General features: G+C 36.9%; 1 protein-coding gene and 1 non-coding gene across 3 annotated transcripts in view; both read right to left on the bottom strand.

Annotated features, from left to right (window-relative positions):
- Positions 1 to 26,789, bottom strand: part of LOC131237477 (cellulose synthase-like protein H1) — a 97,340-nt gene that overhangs the window by 25,897 nt on the left and 44,654 nt on the right. The gene's annotated exons all lie outside the window — the stretch shown is intronic.
- Positions 16,541 to 16,647, bottom strand: LOC131238211 (small nucleolar RNA R71). Its single transcript, XR_009167620.1, has one exon. It is a non-coding gene; the product is annotated as a small nucleolar RNA R71 (small nucleolar RNA).

Genomic DNA, 26,789 nt, shown 5'->3' with positions numbered 1-26,789 from the left:
TGATTTTGGGCCCACCTGATATCTGGATATGCTTTAATTTTGCTCTCAACCCCTCAAATTAGATGAAAAAATGGATGGATAGAGCGGATTTATCATGAACATCACGATGGACCCCACCTTGAGGGTGTGTGTGTGTGCACAACGCACATGCACAGGTAGCGCATCAGACCGAAAATCCCGATCAAGGGTCTTTGACCCGACTCTTATCTTCCTCTCGCATAGCATCCGCACGAACGGACGCTGTGATGTGCTATGGCCCACCATCTGTGACCAGATGATCGAAGTGAACTGTCCAATGTGTCCAAGGGGGCGCATACCACAACCATGCTCTCCATTTGCATCCATGCACGTGTACACACGAAAATCTCATCCAAAATGCAAGATGGACGGCGGGAACAAAGATATAGTGGGTCGCACCAAAACCACCCCTTTCCGATCGAAATCTTGTCAGGAATCCAATGGACGAGGTGGATTTCTCTGAAAACATCACTATGGGGCCCACTGAACACCTCAGTGCAGGTTTATACGCAATTACGCATGTCCGGACGTCCGACCGTCTGTGGGCCATTGTGCGATCAAAGGAATAATCGGATGCAAGATTTGGACTGTCCAGAAGTTCAATAAGAGGGCCACGACCCTATCCATGATGCCATAATCCGAGCCGAGACATTCAACGTCCCTAAAACTCGGTCCAAACGCAATGAGTTTGCGTTTTCATTACGCACGCTACTGTGCTGCATAAAAAAAGGTTTCCACAGGAGTTTCTAAAAACGCCCAGCCACCATCCTATGCTGGCTATAAAAGGAAGAAGTGTGGGACATGAGAGGGGATCCATCTGATGTGAAGCTGTGGAAGAGAAGAGAAGAGAAGAGAGAGAGAGAGAGATCTTGGATGCCGGCCGTGGACAGTTTCCTTTTTTTTTCCTTCTTCTTCATTGTTTCTTTTTCTTCTTTCGATTTTAGTTAATCATGGTCATGGCTAGCTAAACCTCTTAGCTAGGGCTAAGAGGTGAAGCTTGTAGCATGATAGGGCATTGTTTATGGTTTTGATTCATGTTACGTTGAACTATCCTTGATTTTGGTTTGATTATAAGGAATATTCATAGTTTTTAATGGTTTATTGTGACTTAAATTACAATGGATTTGTGATAGCTTTGAGTATGTTTTTTTCATTATTATGATTGTGAGTTAGGAAGCCCTATTGTTCACCATCGTCTCATGGACATGGTTAAATGATGAAACCCTTCATAACGTTCATAATTCTCTTAGATTAGTTATGGATTGGTTAAATTCTATTGTTTGCTTTGTCTCATGGGCATAGTTTAGTGATGGAATCAATTTTAATTCTCATACCTCTCATCTCTTGAGAACTGGATCAAAGGAAGTTCAAATTTAGTTTTTAATGATATATCTTCCAACTGGATGAAGATGGGACTCTAAATCTGGTTGTGTTCGTGAATCAAGCATAGATCTCCCTGATCTCTACAAGTAGATCCTTGGAATCCCAAGTTTCCCACCTTTGAATTTTACAAGTTTTGGTTAATTAGTTCACAATTATTTTCTTAAATTTCCCTGATTTATATTACATCTTCCTTTAGTTCTAGTTCTAGTTACTTTCAGATTACGTACAAGGTTTAGTCCCTATGGATTCGACCTTGGTCTTACCGAGATTATTACTACATCGCAACCCTATACTTGGGGTGGTGAACAACACATGCACACACACACACAAACACACACACACACACACACATGTGTGTGTGTGTGTTTGTGTGTGTGTGTGCATGTGCGCGTGTGCGTGTGCGTGTATTTTACAGGTGGGCACTCACCACCAAATTTATTAGATGAAAGAGATTAGATGTATAGTCCTTCAGGTTGGCTACAACAAAAAGGAAAGGAGCCAGGCCTATCATATACCTCGCCTAACAGACTAACTCAACCACACAACTATAAACACCGGGGCCTAGGGACGGCCAGGAAAAGAATGGACCCAAGAAGCAACCCTAAGAAAAACAAGAGGGCCCACGCTAACATCAGGTTCTCAAGTGACCCAGACCCACTTTATCAAGGACCAAGAGACCCCTGACCTTTCTCGACAAGTCCGGCCGAGAGCGATAAAACGAATTGCGACACCCTTCGCTTGCCATCCTGGCTAGCGCCTCTGCCACTGAATTACCATTGCAGAAAAGAATGGACCTAAGAAGTCACCCTAAGAAAAACAAGAGGAGGGCCCATGCTAACATCAGGTTCTCAAGTGACCCAGACCCACTTTATCAAGGACCAAGAGACCCCTGACCTTTCTTGGTAAGTCCGGCCGAGAGCGATAGAACGAATTGCCACACCCTTCACTTGCCATCTTGGCTAGTGCGTCTGCCACTGAATTACCCTCACGGAAGATATGCCTGAAGCAAAGGTTGAGAGATTGGCAGAAGAGATGGATGGCTCCCAATCTATACCAGATGTTCCAAGGGCAATAGGCGAGGGGGTCCGCTGCCGCTTCCACCACCACCGATGAGTCGGATTCAACAACTATGCTGGAAAGACCCAATTTGCTGCAAAGAGTGATGCCATCAAGCATAGCCTGGGCCTCCACAACCGTGTTAAAGACAAGACCATAATGCCTATAGAAGTGTGTATATATGTATGTATGTATGTATGTATGTACACACACACACACACACACACACACACACACACACACACACATATATTTGTGTGTATGTGTGTGTGTTATATGTATGTATGTATATATACACACATACATACATACATACATACTTATATGTGTGTGTGTGTGTGTGTGTGTGTGTATTACATATATGTATGTGTATTGAGAGATACAGAGAGAGCTCTCAAGTTTAACTGGTCAGACATACATCAATTTTAAATATTGGTGTTCAACCAATAATCATAAATGACAATAAATGCCCTTTTTCCACTGGATGACCTTGCTCACCTGGGTAGCAGAACCCAAGTCAATAAGGTTTTCCAATTCGAGTAGAACTTTTACTTTCAATCCACGATAAGTTTTTATTTTTATTTTTATTTATTTTTTTATTTATTTAAAGGGTGGGGTTGGGTAGCATCAGGGAGGTTAGAAGGATGGATTGAGGCCATGGGAGTTTCTTTTTCTCGATAGGATAGGATAGGCAGCTCCTCTTTTTTGCAAGGGCTCACCCAAATGTATATGCTAGCTGGTTTAGTCTTTCTTATATATCTAATTAAAAAAATCTGAAAGAAAAATGATAATAAATACATAGGTAGAGAACAATTGTTTCAGGAAAATGGATTGGCAGCTCAGGTGGATCCCACTGTGGTGTTGGTGTGAAATCCACCCTGACCATATTAGTGTGTCACCCTATATTAGGCTTAGGACCAAAATATCAAGTCCATCCATAATTCAAGTGGACCACACGATTAGAAATAGTGTATAGGGCAACGCTGACCTCCAAATTATTGCCCTTGGCGTGGCCCACTAGAATCACGGATGGACTTGAGTTTCAGTTTGCCATCTAATGGTTGGAGTGGATTTCATATAATCATCATTGTTGCCCCTGCAAAAAGGAAGGGTAGGCGTCTCTCTCCCAATTGTTTCCCGAAGTGTGGCCCACCTGAATGGTGAGTTGGCCTAATTTTTTTGGCCAAGGCCTAATGTTCCCATATCTAATTGTTAGAGTGAATCTCATATACACATCAAAGCAGATCCGGTAAATCAAGGGTGTGCATCCCCTTTTCTAATATATATATATATATATATATATATATATATATATATATATATATATATATATATATATGTATGTATCAACAACAAATCTCTACAGAAAATCTTTTCTTTTAGAACAAATGTCTCCCTTTAAACTTTTATGGGACCCACTATGATGTTTATGCTAATCTATCTTTCAAGTGGGCCCCACCAAAGGAAATAATTGAAAGAAATATGTCCACCCTTAATTTTTACTAGGGCCACTATTATGACTTTATGAAATTCACTCCAACCATTAGATGCCACAACAAAACTTAGGCCTAGGGTCCAAAACCAAGGCCATCCATGATTCTAGTGGGCAACATCAAGGAAAATGATTTGGAGGCTAAGTGTTGCCCGGTACACTATATCCAATAGTTTGGTCCACCTAATTAGTAATGGGGTTCTTTTTGGGGCTCTATGTCAAAAATTAGGTGACACACCAATTGGTCTAGTTAGATTTCACATAAACACCACAGTGGGGTCCACTTGAACCACCAACCCTTTTTCCTAACATTACTCCTCTCGATGCTTATTTCTAACTATTAATTAATCACCAGTAACTCACTCTTTTTCCTTTTTTTGAATAAGATGCCAACACTTGATTTTTTATAAGACCCACCACGACGTGTATATGAGATCCACTTTGACCATTAGATGTGCAATTCCATGTTAGGCCTTGGGCAAAAGAATTAGGTTAATCTACAATTTAAGTTGGTCACACCAAGGGAAACAATTGGTAGAGAGACACCAACCTTTGATTTTCATAGGTCCCATCTAATGATTTTAGGATATTGTAAGTGCTATTATGTTTAAAGCATATGTTACACCCGATTTGTCAAATTTCGTCTTGTTAAAACAACTTAGCAAGTTATGTTCTAATCAACATCAAGTTCAAGTTCAAGTTCAAGCTCAAGTTTAAACTCAAGCTTAAGTTGAAGACCAAGCTAGATCTACTGAAAGTTCTAGTTGAAGATCAAGCTCCTCGAAGACCTATCTCAATCTACTGAAAGTTCTAGTAGAAGATCGAGCCCCTTTGTGAAGTTCTAGTCCTATGAAATTCGGTCCTTACAAGTATTATAAACCCTAGAAAGACCTTAGGTTTAGGTGCTTTCAAAATCAATTTAAATTTAGATTTTTATACTTATAGTAGGTTTAGTATCAACTAGCTTAAGTTCTGCCTTGACCAGTCTAGGAATTTTTCGACTAGTCCAAGCAACAGCTGAAGTAGATTAGAAATAATGTTTCACCTTCGACTAGTCGAAGGGTATCCTTGACCAGTTGAAGGTTCCTCGACTCAAAGTCTAGCAACCAACATTAGTTTGGATTCAGCTTTCTCGACTAGTCGAAGAGGCAGTTCGACCAGTCGAAGATCACCTTCGACCAGTCAAAGATCTGTTAGATCTTATCCCACTCAAATTCGAAAATTTGTTAGAACTAAATCCGGTGTTTAGGCCAGTCGAAGGAACAAACTTTCTTCCTATAAATCGAGGTTCTTTCTCAATCTGAAAATATAATTCATGCATATCAAACCCCTTATTCTAGAGAGAGAGAGAAGCCTCATTTATTATCAAGCTATCAAGCGGTATTTATAATTTTTTTATAGATTTTTCATTAATTCTTTCATCTTAAAACTCTGTCATTCTGATTCTAAAAGAGTGTTTACTCTTATTGAGATTTAAGAGAATTAATGCAAGTAGCCTTTGGTTTAAACTTAATTAAGATCAAATAGAACCCTGGACCTTTTCTATTGGATTGAACATTGAACATTAGTCATTCAAGAAAAGCGTTCTACAGCTACAGATTCTTCTACAGTGAAGATAAGTATTTTTCTATACTTTATATGTGGTTTTTTCTGAGATAACCAGAAAATCTCAGTGTTGGTTTTTCTGAGATAACTGAAAAATCTCAATGTGGGTTTTTGTTTATGATAACCCGGTAAAATCACAACTATATCAGGTTTTAAGATAACCCTGTGAAAACCTTATTCATTGTAAAAGCTAAGATTACGTGGTTAGTAATCTTGGGAGCGGAGTAGGTGTGGCTGTTTGAGAACAGTTGCTGATACACCAAACTACTATAATTCTTAGTGTTGTGGTGAATGCTTTTATTAATTTTATGGTGAATGATTGTAATTTCTTTTATGCAAAAGTGGTGAATGTTTGTAATAGATAGCTTTATTTATTCTTACTTAGTTTGAAATTTTGATTCTTATCATATTCGTGAAATAAGGTTGTCCTACCTAACTTGTTTGAGTGAAGTTTGTCTTACGAATTAGTTTAAATCAACGTTTCAATGCTAGTGCAATTGAGATTTCTGATTTATTTACTTATTCAGCATTTTATTTGATTATTTGGCATAGTCCTATTCCCCCAAGGACTTCTTAAGCTTGCCTTTTCAAGTGGTATCAAAACTAAGTTGTTCTTTTTTTTTTTTTGGATTAATTTCCTTGATTTAAAGATCTAGAACTTTAATTATGTCAAATTTTGATAGTTTGTCTATTACTAGAACTGCTCCTTTTGATGGCTCTAACTATTCATACTGGAAGGTCAGAATGAGAATTTTTTTTAAATCCTTAAATAAAAGTGTGTGGCAAGTCACTGTGATCAAATGGAAACCTCCCATGATTGAAGTATTAGGCAGTGATGAAACTAAATTAATGAGAAAAACTGCATTCTATTTATAGACTGCAGCTCAGAAAAGTGAAAGTAGTGTTAATGTTAAAGCCTTAAATGTCATGACTTGTGATCTATCGCCTGATGAATTCAAAAGAATTATTTTATGTGATACAGCTAAGCAAGTATGGGATATCCTTGTAATGATACATGAAGGAACTTCTATACTCAAAAAATCAAAATTTCAAATCCTCACTACCAAATTTGAGGAAATTCGTATGGAAGAAAATAAAACTTTCATGAACTTTTATACGAAACTAAATGACATAGTAAATTTCATGTGAGGTCTAGGAGATGGAATCCCAGAAAGCAAGGTTTATGCAAAAATACTGTGATCTCTTCCTAAGATATTCAATTCTAAAGTTACTATCATTCAAGAATTGAGAGATATTGATCTTATGAAGGTTGAGGAGCTAGTTGGCTCTTTACAAACATATGAGTTGAATTTTAAAGCTCCTAAAGCTAAGTCTATTGCTCTTAAATCTTCTAAATCTATTTCAAGAGAAACTATTTCTAATTCTGATTTTGAATAAAAAGAAGATGATATGGCAATATTAGCTAAAAAGTTTTTTAGAATTTTCAAAAACAATAATAGATCAGATTTTCAAAAATCAACTGATAAAAGAAAAGAAAATTCTAATTCTTGGAAATCTAAAACCAAGGATAGTCAATGTTTCAACTGTCATGAATATGAGCATTTGGCTAATAAATGTCCTAAAAAGATATGTCAAAAAGAAAGGGCATGATTGCTACTTGGGAGGAATCATCTGACTCTGAAAACACTTCTGAGTCTGATGAATTAGAATAAGAGAATGCAAATACATATGATGTAAAAGCTCTTATGACCATAGCCAGTGTCACTTCCTCAGATAGTTGTAATCTATCTGACTATGATAATCTCAGGAGTGACCTGGAAAATAAAAATGAAGATGATCTTCAAGATGCCTACAATGCTCTATATAGAGAGTTGTAAAATTACTGTCAAACTAAAAATTCAAAAAGAGAAATATGCTAAATTAAAAGAAGAACTTGAAAACATAGTTTTAGAACAATCTCATTTTTCAGATTGTTCTGAAAAAACAAAATTAGATTTAAGCTTTAAAACTTCTGAATTGCAAAATCTCAAAACTGAAAATGAAAAACTAAAACTTGAAATTTCTTCTCTTTTGAGTTTAAAGGATACTTAAAAATATACCCATGGAAATTAAAGCTTGAAAAACTGTTAACCTCATCTAGAAAATGTGGTGACAAGTCTGGTGTGGGATATATTAATGGTAACACCTCAAAATCCAAGGATTCTGCTCATATTTTTGTAAGAGGAGAATCTTCTAACTCTAAAGGTAAGACTTAAAGATATTTTAGTCATAATGACTTCAAAAACTCAAAATCCTTTCAAGTTCCTAAAAATAATAAAACCATCAGTTATAAATAGCAAAAAAAAAGAGATCGCACTTAGCTGAAAAAACAGGGGACCTACTTAATGAGCTTTTGAATCCAACTCAAATGTTTGTGAAGTTTATAGAGAAAGGAGAAATCCTAACTCTCAAATGCAGTGAAACTCAAAAGTCACTCCTAAACCTTGAACCATTATGAAATGGGTTCTAAAGGTTAAGTGTCTTGTAGTCCACACAGCTTTCAAAGCCATTAACCACTTAAAATGGTACCCAAATAGTGGATGCTCAAGACACATGACAAGTGACAAGGCGATATTAATGAATATCAAAGAAGTTAATGGCAGGTAAGTTACCTTCGGTGATGAAAGTAACTACAAAATAATAGGCTAAGGTATTGTATAACTTCCTAACCTTCCTCCCTTTGACAATGTGTATTATATTGAAGGTTTAAAACATAACCTCTTAAGCATATCTCAAATCTGTGATAAAAAACATAGTGCAAAATTTTCTGATCACGGATGTGAGATAATAAATGAGAAGGGAAATGTAATATTAAATGGTCGCTGGACCTCTGAAAATTGCTATATTATCGATAAGTCTTTCTTATCTAACCATTTATGTTACATTGTCTAAACATACGAGACTGAACTTCGACATAAACGTCTTGGACATGTTATCTATAGAGATCTGTATAAGTTGAGCAAAAGAGATCACTTATAAGCATACCCAAGCTGAAAAAGATAGAAAAAGTATGTGAAGGATGTTAAATTGGTAAACAAACTAAGAGTAGTCATAAGAAAGTGAACTCCTTAGTCACAGCCAAACCACTAGAACTACTCCACATGGATCTAGTAAGACCAACTAGAACTGAGAGTACAGGTGGAAAGAAGTATTTCTTGGTCATTGTTGATGATTACACCAGATATACTTGAGTAGCTTTTTTAAGAGAGAAATCTAATACTCTTAATGAATTTTAAAGAATTTTAAAACGTATTCAGACTGAAAAAGAGTTATCTATGATCAAAATTAGAAGTGATCATGGCACAGAATTTGAAAATAGCAATTTTGAGAAGTACTGTGATAATCATGGTATATCACATGAGTTCTCTACTCCCAAAACACCTCAACAAAATGAAATTATTGAAAGAAAAAATAGAGTTTTACAGGAAATGGCTAGTTTAATGTTAAACAGTATGAAACTATTAAAAAATTTATGGGCTGAAGCTGTTAATACTGGATGTTATATTATAAATCGAGTTTATATTAGAAAATTAAAAAATAAAATAGCTTATGAACTATGGTTTAATAAAAAGCCTACTGTTAAATATTTTAGGACTTTTGGATGTAAATGCTTCTTTTTAAAAGACCAAAAAATTTTGGAAAAATTCGAAGCCAAAAGTGATGAAGGAATTTTTCTAGGCTTTTCCTTAAATAGCCATGCCTACCGAGTTCTTAATAAAAGAACTGGGGTGATACAGGAATCCATAAATCTAGTGATTGATGATCAACAAATCTCACCCACTTCTGATCTAGATGATGATGAAGTCAATATAATTGATATACCTGACTCTTCATCTAAATCAACTGATACTGAATTAAGAACCATTAAAGATAATCTAACTAATCAAATACTCAGTAACCCTCATACCGGTGTACAGACAAGAAAATAATTAGAAAACATTTATAATTATGTCTGTTTTACTTTTTAAATTAAATCGGCTAATGTAAACGAAGCACTTGCCGGTGAAAGTTGGATAATTGTCATGCAAGAAGAATTAAATCAATTTGTCAGAAATGATGTATGGCACTTGTTTTCCAGACCTGATGATAAACACATAATTAGAACAAAATGGATTTTTAAGAATAAAACTGGTGAAATGGGTAATATTATTATAAACAAGGCTAGATTGGTTGGACAAGGGTACACTTAGATAGAATGTATCGATTATGATGAAACCTTTACACCAGTTGCATGCCTTGAATCCATAAGATTATTCATTTCAATTGCATGTCATAAGAAATTTAAAATATATCAAATGGAAGTCACAAGTGTATTTCTAAACGGTGACTTACATGAGGAAGTTTATGTTGAACAACCTAAGGGTTTTAAGGATCCCAAATCTCCAGATCATTTATCCCGGCTTAGAAAAGAACTTTATAGTTTGAAACAAGCTCCCACGGCATGGTACAAAAAAATGACTAAATTTTTACTTAGTCATAACTTCAATATGGGTAGCATTGATAAAACTTTATTCGTTAAGAAATATAACGTTCATATATATACTAATAGTATAGATCTACATTGACGATATAATTTGTGGTTCTACATGCACTAACTTATCTATTGAGTTTGCAGATATGAAGAAATCTAAGTTTGAAATGTGTATGGTTGGCGAACTGAACTACTTTCTTGGATTAAAAGTTAAGCAACATGAAGATGGTATATTCATCTCACAAACCATATATGCCTTAAATCTTATAAAAAGATTTAGGTTTGAGAATGGAAAGAAGTTTGATACTCCAATGAGTACAACTCTTAAACTATCAAAGGATGAATCAGGTAAAAGTGTAGACTCCCATTTATATCGAAGTATTATTGGTAGTCTCTTAAATTTAACTGCAAGTAGACCTGATATTGCTTTTAGTATTGTAATATGTGCCTGATATCAATCCAATCCTAAAGAATCTCATCTAATTGTTGTTAAGTGGATAATGAGATATGTCGCAAGTTCTGCTAATTTAGGACTTTGGTATCCACATGATACATCTGTACAAATTGCCGGATATACTGATGCCGACTGGGTTAGAAATATTGACGATATAAAATCTACCAGCGGTAGATGTTTCTACATAGAGAACTGTTTAGTTTCATAGCTCAGTAAGAAACAAAACTTTTTGTACTACTCTTAACTGCCGAAGCTAAATATATTGCAGCTGGTAATGCCTGCACTCAACTCATTTGGATAAAAAGAATGTTAGCTGATTATGGGATTGTGCAAGATACAAGGACATTATATTATGATAATTCGAGTGCAATTAATATTTTAAAAAATCCAATCCAACATTCTCGCACAAAACATATTGATATTAAATACCATTATATTAGGAAACTTGTTGAAGATAAGAGTGTTATACTAGAATATATTCAAACTGAGAAGCAACTTGCAAACATTTTGACCAAACTGCTCAACAGGAATAGATTTTTAAATTTAAAGAATGATATTGGTTTGTGTGTTATTAATTAAGTATTTAAGCATTTGTTTGTTTCTTATTTATAATTAATTAAATGCATTAAATTATAATAAAATGATGATAAAATTAAAATTAAGAAAAAAAATTGGGTTTTTCGATGGGTCGAGGATGTGCTCGACCAGTCGAACCCTCGACGAGTCGAACACGCTGCTCGACCAATCGAGGACCGTGTGGATTCCTCCCTAAAAGTGAAAAATCACTTTTTTCTACTCATTTTCACCTTCTTCTTCTACTAGTCAGTGGCCCTGTCGACAAACCCATCTCCAAATCTTGCTAGTAAGTGGTCATTTTTTAATTTCCTTATAGATTTAAGTAAATCTTTGCTAGTTAATCTCTTATTTTGGGTTTTTTCTTAATTTCGAACCCATTTGTTGTGAGATTTGTGGAAAAATCTGATCTACCCATAATCTCTCTACCCTCTTCAGTTATTACTTATGCAATCATTAAATGGAGCATCGTACTAAAAGAAAGGCTATACGAAGAACTCATGGTAGCTCGTCATCTAGGTCGACTTCATCTAATGAGAGAACCCTAAGGGGCCCCGAAGACGATTCGGAGTAAGTTAGGGATTTCCGCTCAAGAGACTTAATTATTGAGCGTAGTGTCAATATTGCTCACATTGATCCTTTCGATCTTGTCCCTTTGCTTTCAAATGTCAGTTGGGAAGGCATTTTGGGTTGGGGTGGTAAAGCGTACCGTTTTATTGCGCAAGTCATGTATGCATCAATTAGTGACATGTCCCTAGAAAATCTAACCTTTACGGTTAAATTTGCGGAAGAGACTTTCACTATAAATCGCTATCTTATCTTAGCCTTAACTGAGATTGTCGTTGCAGAGGATGTAATTCCTCTTGCAAATTTAACTGAGAAAATGACTCATACTGAACGGCAAGCGATTACGTGTAAACTATGTCATTTAAATTCAGAATGACAATTTGGTAATGCTTTACGTGCCAATCAAATGCTCCCTAAATTTTGAGTTCTTCATCGTATCTTTACGTCCAATGTATATCCTCAATCAGGGAATAAGTCAGAACTGACTCCCTTTATGACTAATATTCTTCACTCTATTGTTTTTGGGATACAAGTGTGTCTTCCTTCTCTTATTTGCTATATCATTATTCAGTTTCATCTTCATCCTGGTCATGGTTCTATTTCGTTTGCATACCTTATGACTTGTATTGCCTTACATTGTAATGTTCCTATTCCTACGTCTGAGGCACCCAAGTCAGAATTACCATTCAATAATGCTAATTTAAACAAGATGAATATAAAATTTCTTTCGGGTTAACGAGATGAGGAAGAAGAGGAAGCACCTGCACCACCAGAAGACACATCTATGGACGATATCTTTTTTGAAATCAACGAGTCAGATGATCCAGATTTTCAGCCTTCACAGGTTGATGATCAACTCAAATCACTGGAAGAGAAGGTCACAGCATTACAAGTTTCATATGATAACGTGGCACAAAATTAGAAATCCTCTATAAAGTACATGAAAAAGTACTTCCACTGTATTGCGAGGAGTTTGCATCAGATGGATCCTTCCATGCCTGCTCCTTCTTCCTCAGGATCTGATTGAGTTCTTTTTATTTATTTTCATATATGGGGTCGTAGAACTAATATTCTACTTGGTTTGTTGGATAACTGTTCTTAACTCTGCTTCAATGATTATTCCCTACCTTTGAAATTTTAATATGCTACTTAATATGCTTTCCTACACATTCATGTGCTTATTCATATGATTTTCTTGATGGTTATCTCCTTCTTCCCTTATCAACTTGTGACAAAAAAAAGGGAGAAATGGCTATATTATGAATATATGATGCATGTGATTGATTAGAATGTTTTGAATATATGTTATGATGTATGAGAATGGGAAAGTTATATTTGCTTGGTGAATGCTTATGTTTATATGAACAGGGATAGTACAACTTGAGGGGGAGTACTAATTTTTGCAATCTTCAACTACATCATGAGTACGAGAATATTAAGGGCAACATTCTGATTCTCGTAATACTAAGTGTTTTGTCATGAAATCGACAAAGGGGGAGATTGTAAGTGCTATTATGTTTAAAGCACATGTTACATGTGGTTTGTCAAATTTTGTCTTGTCAAAATAACTTAGCAAGTCATGTTCTAGTTAAGCTCAAGTGCAAGCTCAAGTTGAAACTCCAACTTAAGTTGAAGACTAGGCTAGATCTACTGAAAGTTCTAGTAGAAGATCAAGCTCCTTAAAGACCTAACTCGATCTACTGAAAGTTCTATTCGAAGATCAAGCTCCTTTGTAAAGTTCTAGTCCTATGAAATTCAGTCCTTACAGGTATTATAAACCCTATAAAGACCTTAGGTTTAGGTGCTTTCAAAACTGATTTAAATTTGGGTTTTTATACTTATAGTAGGTTGAGTTTCGACTAGCTTAAGTTCTGCCTCGACCAGTGTAAGAAAATTTTCTACTAGTCCAAGTAACAGCTGAAGTAGAACATAAATTATGTTGCACCTTCAACCAGTCGAAGGGTATCCTCGCCCAGTCAAAGGTTCCTCGACTCGAACTATAGCAACCAACATTAGCTCGAATTTAACTTCTCGACTAGTCGAAGAGGCTGTTCGACCAGTTGAAGATCACATTCGACCTGTCGAACAGGTCCTTCGACTAGTCGAAGATCTGTTAGATGTTGAGGGTCAAATATTGAATATCAGACCCCGATTATTACTTGTTTTATGAACATGATAATGCTTAATGTTCTATTTTAATCATGTTTGTGTTGCAAGGTGAATTTAAGAGCTTGTATTAAAAAAGATGCTAAAAGTATGGATTTAATACTCAAGAATCATCAAAGCTAGTAGATAGATGGATTATTGATAGTTTGGGACCACCTGACATCTGGTTATGCCTCAATTTTGGACTCAACTACTTAAATTAGATTTCTCAAAACATCAAGGTGGGCCCCACTTTCACGTGGCTAGTGTACACAGCAAGAGTGCACCCGCTGTGTACCAAGCCACCAAGAACGGTTAAAGGACGTTTGACCCATGAAAATTCAAAAATCGAATTTTCGCCTGCGCAAGCAAATAGCGACTTGCAGGCAAACTCTAGTGGGCTACCATTATCATCCATTTCAATGATCTAAACCGTTTATTGAATCCAAGAGACCAAACCAACCATACCCGCATCTGCGGCTCAATTTTCTAGAACAATGCATGTACATGAAGGTTCAAACGGAAGACAGACGGTGCCAAGAGAAATTCTGTGGGCCACACCGAATCTGATCCAAAACCGTCCATGTCCCACCAGGTTTTTGAGGATAATTCAATGGACGGAGTGGATTTCTTCACCATAGCTGATCATGGGCCCACCAAACATCACAGATCCGAAAAGAATGTTCGCAGGGTCTGCAAACGTGACTTACGGACAATCCTGATGGGCCACAAATCTTAGATCATCAGTCTGATCCAGACCGTCCAAAATTATGGAACGTGAGTCCCGACCGTGTCCAAGAAGTCGGATTTGCTAGACCGCACGATCCTTCGTCCCAGATTCACTTCAAACGCAACTCATCTTTGCATTTTCACTGCGCAGAAACAGAGCTGCGTGTGCGTCCAGTTTTTCTATGCACTGAATAGTCGGTTCTCGCAATCTTCCACCTACCTGCTAGCCACACCTCTATTAAAAAAGGAGAGAGAGCAAGGACCAAGAGTCATTCTTTTAGCTGGAAAGCAAAGAGGGGAGAGAGAGAGAGAGAGAGAGAGAGAGAGAGAGAGATAAATAGCGTGGATCGGACAGCCAGCTTTTTTTTCCTCCCTTTTCTTAATTGTTTTGTTATGTTTTCATTCAGAGATTTTAGTTCAGTCATGGCTGTGATTGGCTGAACCTCTTAGCTAGGTCTAAGAGGTGAAGCTTGTAGCGTGATGGGAATTTTTCTATGGCTTTGATTCATGTTTAAGATGAACTATCTTTGATTCTAGTTTGATTATAAGGAATACTTTTAGTTTTTAATAATTTTTTATGACTTAAATTACTATGGATCTGCGATAGTGTGAGTATGTTCTTTTCATTATTGAGATTGTGAATTTAGGAACCCTGTTGTTCACTATCATCCCTTGGACATGGTTGGATGATGGAACCCTTCCTAACTCTCACAATTCTCTCAGAGTGGTTGTGGGTTGGTAAATTTTGTTGTTTGCTTTGTCTCATGGGCATGGTTTTGTGATGGAATCACTTCTAGTTCTAATACCTCTCATCCATTGAGAACTAGATCAAAGGAAGTTCAGATTTGAGTTTTAATGAGATATCTTCCAATTAGATGAAGATGAGACTCTGATTCCAGTTGTGTTTTTGAATGAAGAATAGATCTCCCTGATCTTTACAAGTGGATCCTTAGAAACCCTAGTTTCCCACCTTTGAATTTTACAACTTTTAGTTACATAATTTACAATTATCCTCTTAAATTCTCCTGATTTAGATTACATCTTCTTCTAGTTTTAGTTCTACTTACTTTCAGAATACGTACAAGGTTCAGTCCCTGTGGATTCGACCTCGGTCTTACCAAGATTATTACTACATCATGACCCTACACTTGGGGTTGTGAACAAGTTTTTGGTGCCATTGTCGGGGACTAACAGTTGCATTTTTCTAAGATTAACTAGTCTTGGAATTAGGTTAAGATTAGAGTTTTTCTATTTTTGGGAACAGGTTTTATTTTCTAATTTTAGAAACTTTCTAATTCCAGGATTTCTTTTAATTTTAGAAACTTACTTTCTAATTTTAGGTTTAGAAACTTTCTATTTTTAGAATTTTATTTTTTTTTTAAAAGAACTGACTTGTTTTGTTTCGTTTTGCAGGATCTTAATTTAGGAATTTCTAATTTGGTAACGTCTTTCTATTTCTAGAATTCTATTTCCTTTCTTCCTTTTTAGGTTTAGGTTAGAATCTGAGATTAAGGGCTGAGAGTGTTTCATGCCCAAGTGGGTCCGTGACAACACTAGACATCTTTTGAGTGAAGGAGAAACACCACTCGAGATCCTAAGAGTTAATTGAAGTGATGGCTGCAAATCAACCGGTAAATCAACAACTTCAACCTAGGGATGAGGAAGTCCAGGAAGAGAATGAGGTGCATCAAGTACCCCCACCTCGTACTTTGCGAGATTATTTACAACCGGCAGGGGTGAGTATACGCTCATGCATGGTTTTTTCAGAAAATACAAGAAATATAGATATCAAGCCAGGGATAATCTAACTCCTTCCAAAATTTCATGGACTTAAATCTGAAAATTCATATCTACACTTGAAAGTATTTGATGAAATCATAGCCATTCTATATTTTCCTAACGTGTCTGACGACACAAACTCTTTCCTTTTTCTTTGAAAGAGAAAGCTAAGATGTGGTTGCATTTACTCCGTCCTTGATCTATTGGTAGATGGAATGACATGACAAAGGAGTTCATAAAGAAATTTTTTCCATACCATAAAATGAACACCCTTAGAAAGTCGATCATGAACTTCGCCCAAAAGGAAGATGAAACATTCTTCCAATGTTGGGAGCGGTTCAAGGATCTTGTCAGTTCATGCCCACAACACAGTTTTGCAACATGACACATCACGAACTTTTTGTATGATGGACTGACATCTCCCATGCGCCAATTAGTCGAGACGATATGTAATGGGGAATTTATGAATAAAAGTGTCGATGAGGTGTGGGACTATTTTGATAAGCATGCTGAAAACACAAAATCATGGGACATCTCTCCAAAACCAAGCATCATGTCTAGGCTGACTCAATCCAAGAAAATGGGTGGAATGTATCTCCTGAAAGAGGACGATGATATCAATGCTAAAGTGGTTAATCATACCGGGAATTAAAGAAGGATAAGGCCAAGGAAACTGTTTGCGATATTTGTGCTTGCAACATTCACAAGCTGAAAATTGTCCAACAATACCTATTTTTCAAGAGGTGTTGAATGAGCAATCCAATGCCGTGAACAATTACCAAAGACCTTTCAATAGACCTACCCCCAATATATTTAATCCTAGTTGGAGAAATCATCCAAACTTTAGTTGGAGGAATGGATAAACTGCTACCCCTCAAGGTTTCTTCAATCAAATTTCACATCAAGAGAAACCTCAAGAGGACCCGGTTCTAAAACATCTTCAAAGGAAGAACTTTTTCAATCAGGGTATGCTGCAAGCCTTTAAGACCTCACAAAGGCCATACAAGGACTTGAGACTAAAAGTGTGATTGGGAATAAGAGGAGCCTTCTAGCTCAACCTCTTCCCAATCCAAAACCATAATATGAAGTTAGCGACCCGAGCTCTTTAAATCAGATCGAGCAAGCTAAATCTATCACCACTCTTAGGAGTGGGAAGACCATTGACAAAACTATTCTGGTTAGGGCCGAAAAGCCTAAGAACCCGAAAGAGTATAACAATGATAGACCTAACATTGCTCCACAAGAATTAGAACCGGAACCTCAAGGGAAGCCGATTGATTCATTTCCCCAACAGTTGGTTGCACCAAAATCTCTCTCTAACTCTCAGGATATTCTAGAGGTGTTGAAACAAGTGAAGGTCAATATTCCTCTACTGGATGCAGTTAAACAAATACCTTCACATGCCAAATTTCTGAAAGACTTATTATGTACAACCAAAAGATAGAAAAATATTCAAAAGAAAATCTTCTTAACTGAAAAAGTGAGTGTCGTCCTAAAGCAAAATGTGCCACAGAAATTCAAAGATCCCAGTAGCCCAACCATACCTTGTGTAATTGGGAACTACCGAATAGAGCACGCACTTCTTGACTTGGGAGTGAGCGTAAATCTAATTCCTTACTCGGTCTATAAACAGTTAGGTTTGGGTGAATTAAAACCCACCCTAACCATATTACAACTTGTTGATCGCTCAGTTCGTGTACCGAGAGGGATAATTGAGGATGTGTTAGTTTAGGTTGATAGATTCTATTACCCTATAGATTTTATCGTCCTGGATATGGAACCCATCGGCAACATGAGCACTCAGATTCCCATCATTCTTGGTCGCCCATTCCTTGCCACTTCAAATGCAATCATTAATTATAGGAATAGAGTCATGAGTGTGTCTTTCGGGAATATGACATTAGAGTTAAATATCTTTTTCAATACTAGCAGACGATTAGAGGATGATGACGATTTTCAGGACATTAATATGATTGACTCTTTCATAGAAAATAAAACACCTTAACCCTATCCTCTGACCCTCTAGAGACGTGCCCAGCCCACTCCCATGATTTTGATGATGACATGATTAGGGAGATGGGTGTCATGCTTGATACTGTGTTGGTACTTGAAATTAACCAGTGGAGGCCACAATTTGAAGAATTGCCCCAAACTGATGAAGTGCCTCTGCCGTTTAACCTCAATGTACCGAAGCTTGACCTAAAATCTTTGCCCTCTGATTTGAAATATGTCTATTTAGGTTAAGATGAGACATACTCATTAGTGATTTCGTCCCACCTTGAGCAAGAACAGGAGAGTATGCTCATATCTACTCTCATTGAGCATAAGGGAGCCCTTGAATGGATGATTGCAGACCTCAAGGGTACCGCATTTATCTCGAGGATAATGCGAAGACCTCTCAGTAACTACAACGTAGACTAAATCCAAACATGAAGGAAGTGGTTAAGGTCGAGGTTCTTAAGCTGTTGGATGTGGGTATCATATACCCTATATCCGATAGCCAATAGGTGAGTCTAACTCAGGTGGTTCCTGAGAAGTCTGGAATCACCATCGTAGTCAATGCCAACAATGAACTCGTACCAACTAGAGTCCTACTAGTTGGAGAATGTGCATTGACTACAGGAAGTTGAATACCATCATGAGGAAGGATCACTTCCCTTTGCCCTTCATTGATCAAATCTTGGAAAGGCTAGTTGGTCACTCATATTACTGTTTCCTTGATGGATATTCAGGCTACATTCGGATCGAGATAGCCCTTGAAGATCAAGAAAAGACCACGTTCACATGTCCATTTGGCACCTTTGCTGACCGAAGGATGCCATTTAGATTGTGCAATGCTTCCACCACCTTTTAGCGATGTATGATGAGTATTTTTTCTGATATGGTGGAGCAATATCTAGAGGCCTTCATGGACGATTTCTTAATTTTTGGTCTATCCTTCAGTAAATGCTTGGAAATTTTAAAAAATGTGCTGAAGCAATGTGAGGAAAAGAATTTGGTAGTCAATTGGGAGAAATGTTATTTCATGGTTCATAAGGGAATTGTCCTTGGACATATCATCTTGTCCAAGCGAACTGAGGTAGAAAAGGCTAAAATTGATCTTATCTCTAACCTACCTCCACCCAAGAACATACGAGATGTGCGATCCTTCTTAGGACACGCCAGATTTTATAAAAGATTCATAAAGGACTTTAGTCACCTCTCTCATCCTCTATGTAATCTACTTCAAAAGGATGCACCATACGAGTGGACTGAGCAATGCCAGAAAGATTTTACTAAGCTTAAAGGCATGTTAACCACTGCACCTATCATGCAGCCACCCAACTGAAGCCTTCATTTTGAACTTATGTGCAACGCATCTAAATATGCTCTTAGGGCAATTTTAGGCCAGAGAAAAGAAAAGAAGTCCTATGTTATTCATTATGCAAGTGGAACTCTAAATCCTGCCCAAGTGAACTACTCGACTACGGAAAAGGAACTCTTAGCCATAGTGTTCGTTTTGGACAAATTTAAGTCCTACTTGATTGAATTCAAGATCGTCGTTTGCACAGATCATACAGCACTCAAGTATCTTTTTTCTAAGAATGATGCTAAGACCCACCTGATTAGATGGATCCTCCTACTCCAAGAATTTGATTTATAAATAAAAGATAAAAAGGGAGTAGAGAACATATTGGTTGACCATCTTTCCTGCCTTAATCTCTCTGATTCCCCTGAGATGACACATATTAATGACATGTTCCCTGATAAACAATTGTTCAAAGTCTCGCATTCACCTTGGTTTGCTGATATTGCTAATTATCTTGCCACAGGTTTCACACTGACATATTAGAGTGCGCAAGATAAGAAGAAATTTTTCACCGATGTGCGTAAATTCTTCTAGGATGATCCATATTTGTTTAAATATTGCCCAAACCAAATTTTAAGGAGATGTGTACTAGACAATGAACATCAAAGTGTCATGTCCTTCTGTCACTCTTAGGCCTGTGGTGGTCACTTTTCTACTAAAAAGACCATGGCCAAGATTCTACAGTGTAGATTTTACTGGCCAACTATGTTTAAGGACACTCATGAGTTTTGCAAGGCTTGTGAGCGTTGTCAAAAATTGGAATCATTATCCTGTCAAAACATGATGCCCTTGAACCCCATCCTTATCATAGAAGCATTTGATTGTTAGGGCATCGATTTCATGGGACCATTTTCCCAATCTTTTGGCCATTTATATATTTTGCTCGCAGTAGACTATGTCACTGAATGGGTCAAAGCGATTCCATGCCGGAACAATGACCATCAAACGGTCATTAAATTCTTAAAAGAGAACATCATTTCTCGGTTTGGAATGCCTCGAGCCATCATTAGTGATGGCAGCTTACATTTTAGGAATAGGCCATTCGCGAATTTAATGACGAAATATGGCATCTCCCATAAGGTGAGCACCCCATACCACCCACAAATAAGTGGGCAAGCTGAGATTTTCAATAGGAAAATCAAACACATTTTGGGAAAGACGGTTAAACCTGACCTTGAGGATTGGTCACTCCGATTAACCGATGCCTTATGGGCTTACCGTACTGCATTTAAAACTCCTATTGGAATGTCTCCCTTTAGACTTGTCTATGGGAAAGCTTGCCACTTGCTTATGGAGTTAGAGCATAGAGCATACTGGGCGATCGAAAATCTAAACTTCAATCTAGACAACGCCGGCTCGCTATGCAAACTTCAGTTAAATGAACTTAAAGAGATCCGGAACAATGTGTACGAGAATTCGAGAATTTACAAGGATAGGATGAAGGCATTTCATGACCAACACATTCTTCAAAAATCATTCACACCAGGTTAGAAAGTCCTTTTATATAATTCTCGATTACATCTCTTTCCGGGTAAACTCCGATCTCATTGGACTGACCCTTTCACTGTTATCAATGTTTATCCTCATGGGGCTATCAAGATTCGCAATCCAAATAGTGGTACTGAATTCAAAGTGAAGGGACATCGATTAAAGTCATTTGTTGAGAAATTTGATTCAGAGGATATGTCCATACCTCTGGGTGATCTTGTTTATCAGGATTGATCACCTAGTCTGATGAAGGTATAGTTAGGTTTTCTGTTTTCTGTTTTGGGATAATTTGTTTTATGCCGTTTTAGGATAGTCGGCTTTATGTTGTTTAGGGTAGGTTGTTTTCTGCTATATTAGGATAGTTGTTTTAGGTTGATAAATTCTTGTGTTAAACCACCTTCACGCTGAGATCTTTTGGGAAAAGCCTCTTGATTCCTTTCTCAGGTACTATCTCTCCATCACTTCTCCTTTACTTTCGTTATCTCATGTGCACTGCATGCTTATATCTTTTACATTAAGGAAAATGTAAATTTTCAGTTGGGGATGGGAGATTAGGTTACCTAATCAGTGTTTTCTCGGTCTTAAGCAAAAAATTGTGAAATTTTTTTTAATTTCTTTTGAATATTTGGTGAATTTGAGTGATTTTGAAGGCGATCTTAATTTAGAAGAATAAGATACTTAATGTTGGTGATTTATGACTCTTGGATTCAGTTACCTGTTAGATTTCACAGTTAAGTTCGAATTATTAATCCATGATTAGAAGTTTTAAACATTGATTGAATCATGATTATCACATGTTACATCTAGCTTACACATTAAAGTTTCAGTTCGATATTGAATTGTTAACTTGGTGATCACTAAGCATGGAAGGAACTAGCCTGGGGAATTTGTCCATCATGTTTTTTTTTATAAAAATTTAAAAAAAAAAAAAAAAAAAAAAAAAAAAAAAAAAGAGGAAGAAGAAGAAGAAGAAGAAGAAGAAGAAGAAAAGAAAAGGAGAATACCTAGCTAAAAAAACAGTTTTCATCGACAACGGCTACCTATTAAAGATCTTTAAAAAGGTTGACATATCGTGAAGCCATCGATGGAAAAAATCAAAAGCTAGAAGAATTTAAAAATAAAGAAAATTAAAAAAAAAAAAAAAAAAAGCTGAACTGTAAGGCAAGTTTTGGGTTAGGTTTGGCTATTTGGAATGTTCCTTTTGGTTATCAATGTTATTATGAAAATTGACGATTGAACCTTTAATTGTGATAAGTTGAGATTGCACTATGCACCCATAAAACTCAATGTTCAGAATTGTTCTAATTGATGGATTAATACTTTGAACTTAACAATGAAGTTCACCGTGCGCTTGAGTTTGGGAGAAGGTAATTCTCAATATTGATGGATCTTAGAATCATATTATCTGGATTGTTTTTCAAAAACCACTTGAGTTTATAGAATTGTCCTGTGGTTCTCGAAATAATTTTCGCATACTTTGCTCGGGACTAGCAAAATGCTAGCTGGGGATTGTGTTGAGGGTCAAATATTGCATAGTAGACCCCAGTTATTACTTGTTTTTTGAACATGATAATGCTTAATGTTATATTTTAATCATGTTTGTGTTGCAAGGTGAATTCAAGAGCTTGGATTAAATAGGATGCTAAAAGCATGGATTTAACACTCAAGAATCATCAAAGTTAGTAGATAAATCAATCATTGATAGTTTGGGACCACCTGATCTCTGGTTATGCCTCAATTTTGGAGTCAACCACTTAAATTAGATAGGAAAGCAGATGGACGGAATAGATTTCTCAAAACATTAAGGTGGGCCCTACTTTCGCGTGGCTGGTGTACATAGCAGGAGTGCACCTGCTGTGTACCGAGCCACCAAGAACGGTCAAAGGACATTTGACCCATGAAAATTCAAAATTCAGATTTCTGCCTGCGTAAGCAAACAGCGACTTGCAGGAAAACTTTGGTGGGCCACCATTATCATCCATTTCAATGATCTAAACCATTCATTGAATCCATGAGGCCAAACTGATCGTACCCTGATCTGCGGCTTGATTTTCTCAAACATTTCATGTACATGAAGGTTCAAACAGAAGACAGACAGTGCCAAGAGAAATTTCATGGGCCACACTGAATCCAATCCAAAACCGTCCATCTCCAACTGGTTTTTCAAGAATAATTAAATGGATGGAGTGGATTTCCTCGCCAAAGCTGATCATGGGCCCATCAAACATCACAGATCCGAAAAGAACGTTCGCAGCGTCTGCAAACGTGACTTGCGGATGGTCTTGATGGGCCACAAATCTTGGATCATCAGTTCGATCCGGACCGTCCAAAATTACGGAACGTGAGTCTTGACCCCGTCTAAGAAGTCGGATTTGCTAGACCGCATGATCCGTCATCCCAGATTCACTTCAAACACAACCCATCTTTGCGTTTTCGTTGCATAGAAACAGAGCTACGTGTGCGTCCAGTTTTTCTATGCACTGAATTGCGCAACAGAGTTGGTTCTCACAGTCTTCCACCTACTTGCTGCCCGCACCTCTATAAAAAAGGAGAGAGCAAAGACTGGGAGTCATTCTTATAGCTGGGAAGTAAAGAGGAGAGAGAGAGAGAGAGAGAGAGAGAGAGACTGGATCGGTCAGCCATAGTTTTTTTTTCTTCTCCCCTTTCTTAATTGTTTTGTTATGTTTTCATTCAGAGATTTTAGTTCAATCATGGCTGTGATTGGCTAAACCTCTTAGCTAAGGGTAAGAGGTGAAGCTTGTAACGTGATGGAAATTTTTCTATGGCTTTGATTCATGTTTAAGCTGAACTATCTTTAATTCTAGTTTAATTATAAGGAATACTTTTAGTTTTTAATGATTCATTTTGACTTAAATTATAATGGATCTATGATAGCTTTGAGTATGTTCTTTTCATTATCGAGATTGTGAATTTAGGAACCCTGTTGTTCACCATCATCCCTTGGACATGGTTGGATGATGGAACCCTTCCTAACTCTCACAATTCTCTCAAAGTGGTTGTGGATTGGTAAATTCTGTTGTTTTCTTTGTCTCATGGGCATGGTTTTGTGATGGAATCACTTCTAGTTCTAATACCTCTCATCCATTGAGAACTAGATCAAAGGAAGTTCATATTTGAGTTTTAAAGAGATATCTTCCAATTGGATGAAGATGGGACTCTGATTCCAGTTGTGTTTTTGAATCAAGAATAGATCTCCCTGATCTCTACAAGTGGATCCTTGGAAACCCTAGTTTCCCACCTTTGAATTTTACAACTTTTAGTTACATAATTTACAATTATCCTCTTAAATTCTCCTGATTTAGATTACATCTTCTTTTAGTTCTAGTTCAACTTACTTTCAGAATACGTACAAGGTTCAGTCCCTGTGGATTCGACCTCGGTCTTACCAATATTATTACTACATCGCGACCCTACACTTGGGGTTGTGAACATTAGATCTTATCCTACTCGAATTTGAAAATTTGTTGAAACTGAATCCAGTGCTTAAGCGAGTTGAAGACTACCTTAGACCAGTCGAAGGAACAAACTTTCTGCCTATAAATTGAGGTTCTTTCTCAATCCGAAAAAATGATTCATGCATATTAAAGCCCTTATTCTAGAGAGAGAAGCCTCATTTGTTGTCAAGCTATCAAGCGGTATTTATAATCTTTTTTATAGCTTTTTCATTAATTCATTCATCTCATAACTCTGTCATTTTGATTCTAAAAGAGTGTTTACTCTTATTGAGATTTAAGAGAATTAATCCAAGTAGCCTTTAGTTTCAACTTAATTAAAATCAAATAGAACTCTAGACCTTTTCTATTAGACTGAACATTGAACACTCGTCATTCAATAAAAGTATTCTATGGCTACAGATTCGTTTATTGTGAAGATAAGTTTTTTTTCTATACTTTGTATTTAGTTTTTTCTGAGATAGCCAGAAAATCTCAGTGTTGATTTTTCTGAGATAGTCAAAAAATTTTAGTGTGGGTTTTTTTTGTGATAACCCGATAAAATCACAATTGTTTCAGGTTTTAAGTTGACCCTGTGAAAACCTTATTCATAGTGAAAGTCGAGATTACATAGTTAGTAATCTTGGGAGTGGAGTAGGTATGGTTGTTTAAGAACAGTTGTTGACACACCAAACTACTATAATTCTTGGTGTTGTGGTGAATGCTTACTTTTGTGGTGAACGATTGTAATTTCTTTTATGCAAAAGTGGTAAATGTTTGTAATAAATAGTTTTATTTATTGTTGCTTAGTTTGGAATTTTCATTATTATCATATTCGTTAAATAAGGTCCTGATTAACTTGTTTAGATGAATGTTGTCCTATGAATCAGTTTGAATCAACGTTTCAATACTAGTGCAATTGAGAATTCTGATTTATTTACTTATTCAGCATTTTATTTGATTATTTAGAATAGTCCTATTCACCGCCCCTCTAAGACTTATTAAGCTCGCCTTTTCAGATATCCACTCCAACCATTACATGCCACACCAAAACTTAGACTCGAGGCCCAAAACTCAAGCCCATTTGTGATTCTAGTGGGCCACACCAAGGGAAATAATTTGGAGGGTAGGTGTTGTTTTGTACACTTTTTCCAATTGTGTGGTCCATCTAAATCATGGGTGGGGTTGATTTTTGGAATCTAGGCCTAACATCAAGTGATGCACCTAATGGTCGGGGTGGATTTCATATCAACACCATGATGGGGTCCACCTGAGTCACCAATCCCTTTTCCTAGAATAACTCATCTCGATGTGTTTATTACCATTAGCCAATTAATGTCCAACTAGTTAGACTTGAAACTCTCTCTCTCTCTCTCTCTCTCTCTCTCTCTCTCTCTCTCTCTCTCTCTCGTATATGTGTGTGTAGGGAAAACCAAAACCTTGGCTCGAACAATATCCTTGACCCTCACCTTCTGCTAGAAGAACTGTCGCAGTATGTGATAGACCACATTGTTGGGGAGGGCTTCTATACGTCTTATGTAAAGGACTTACATTTGGAAAGCATTTGCATTGGGAAATTTTAAGCTTAAATTAGCATGGGAGGTGTAGTTTTCTGGTGGTGAGTGCAAGGTATGGGCTAAGTGGGTTTGGAACTTCAAATTACCCTCGAAGATCTCATTATTTACTTGAAAAATTCTTAATAAAGCGGTCCTAATTGATGAAAGACTACAAACTAAAGGTATCTTCCTCATCTCAAGGTGCAACTACTACAGTCTGGATCGGTATTATGCCTGTATGACATAATCAATTGATCATCTCTTTGTGGCAGGATCTCTAGCTTCTCAGCTACGGCACTACTTTTGTTCCATTTTGGATTTTCCCTTGCAATTTGACTCCTCTAAGGAAACAAGAGCCGATCAATTCTGGTTGGTTACATCCTCTAAGGACTCCTTACTGTGCTAAGAGGGATCCTTCCCTACATCTTATTTTGGGAAGTTTAGTGTGAAAGGAATGCGATTAGGTTTGAGGGTATTCCAACTAAGGCCTCGAGAATCATCTCGTTGGAGTTGACTTTCTAGGCGATGAATGTTGCTTTCAAACCCCTAATTGTCATTATACGTCGGTGGTCAAATGGGACAGACCGAAAGAGGGATGGATTAAACTAAAGATAGATGAGTCTACCTATGCTAATTCGGGTTAGTTTGAGGCAGAGGAGTTTGTAGAGGCAG

Source organism: Magnolia sinica, chromosome 2, assembly GCF_029962835.1.
Source record: "Magnolia sinica isolate HGM2019 chromosome 2, MsV1, whole genome shotgun sequence".
Classification (NCBI taxonomy): Eukaryota; Viridiplantae; Streptophyta; class Magnoliopsida; order Magnoliales; family Magnoliaceae; genus Magnolia; species Magnolia sinica.
Note: the sequence above shows the minus strand (reverse complement) of the source record. Positions and strands in the feature narration are given on the sequence as shown.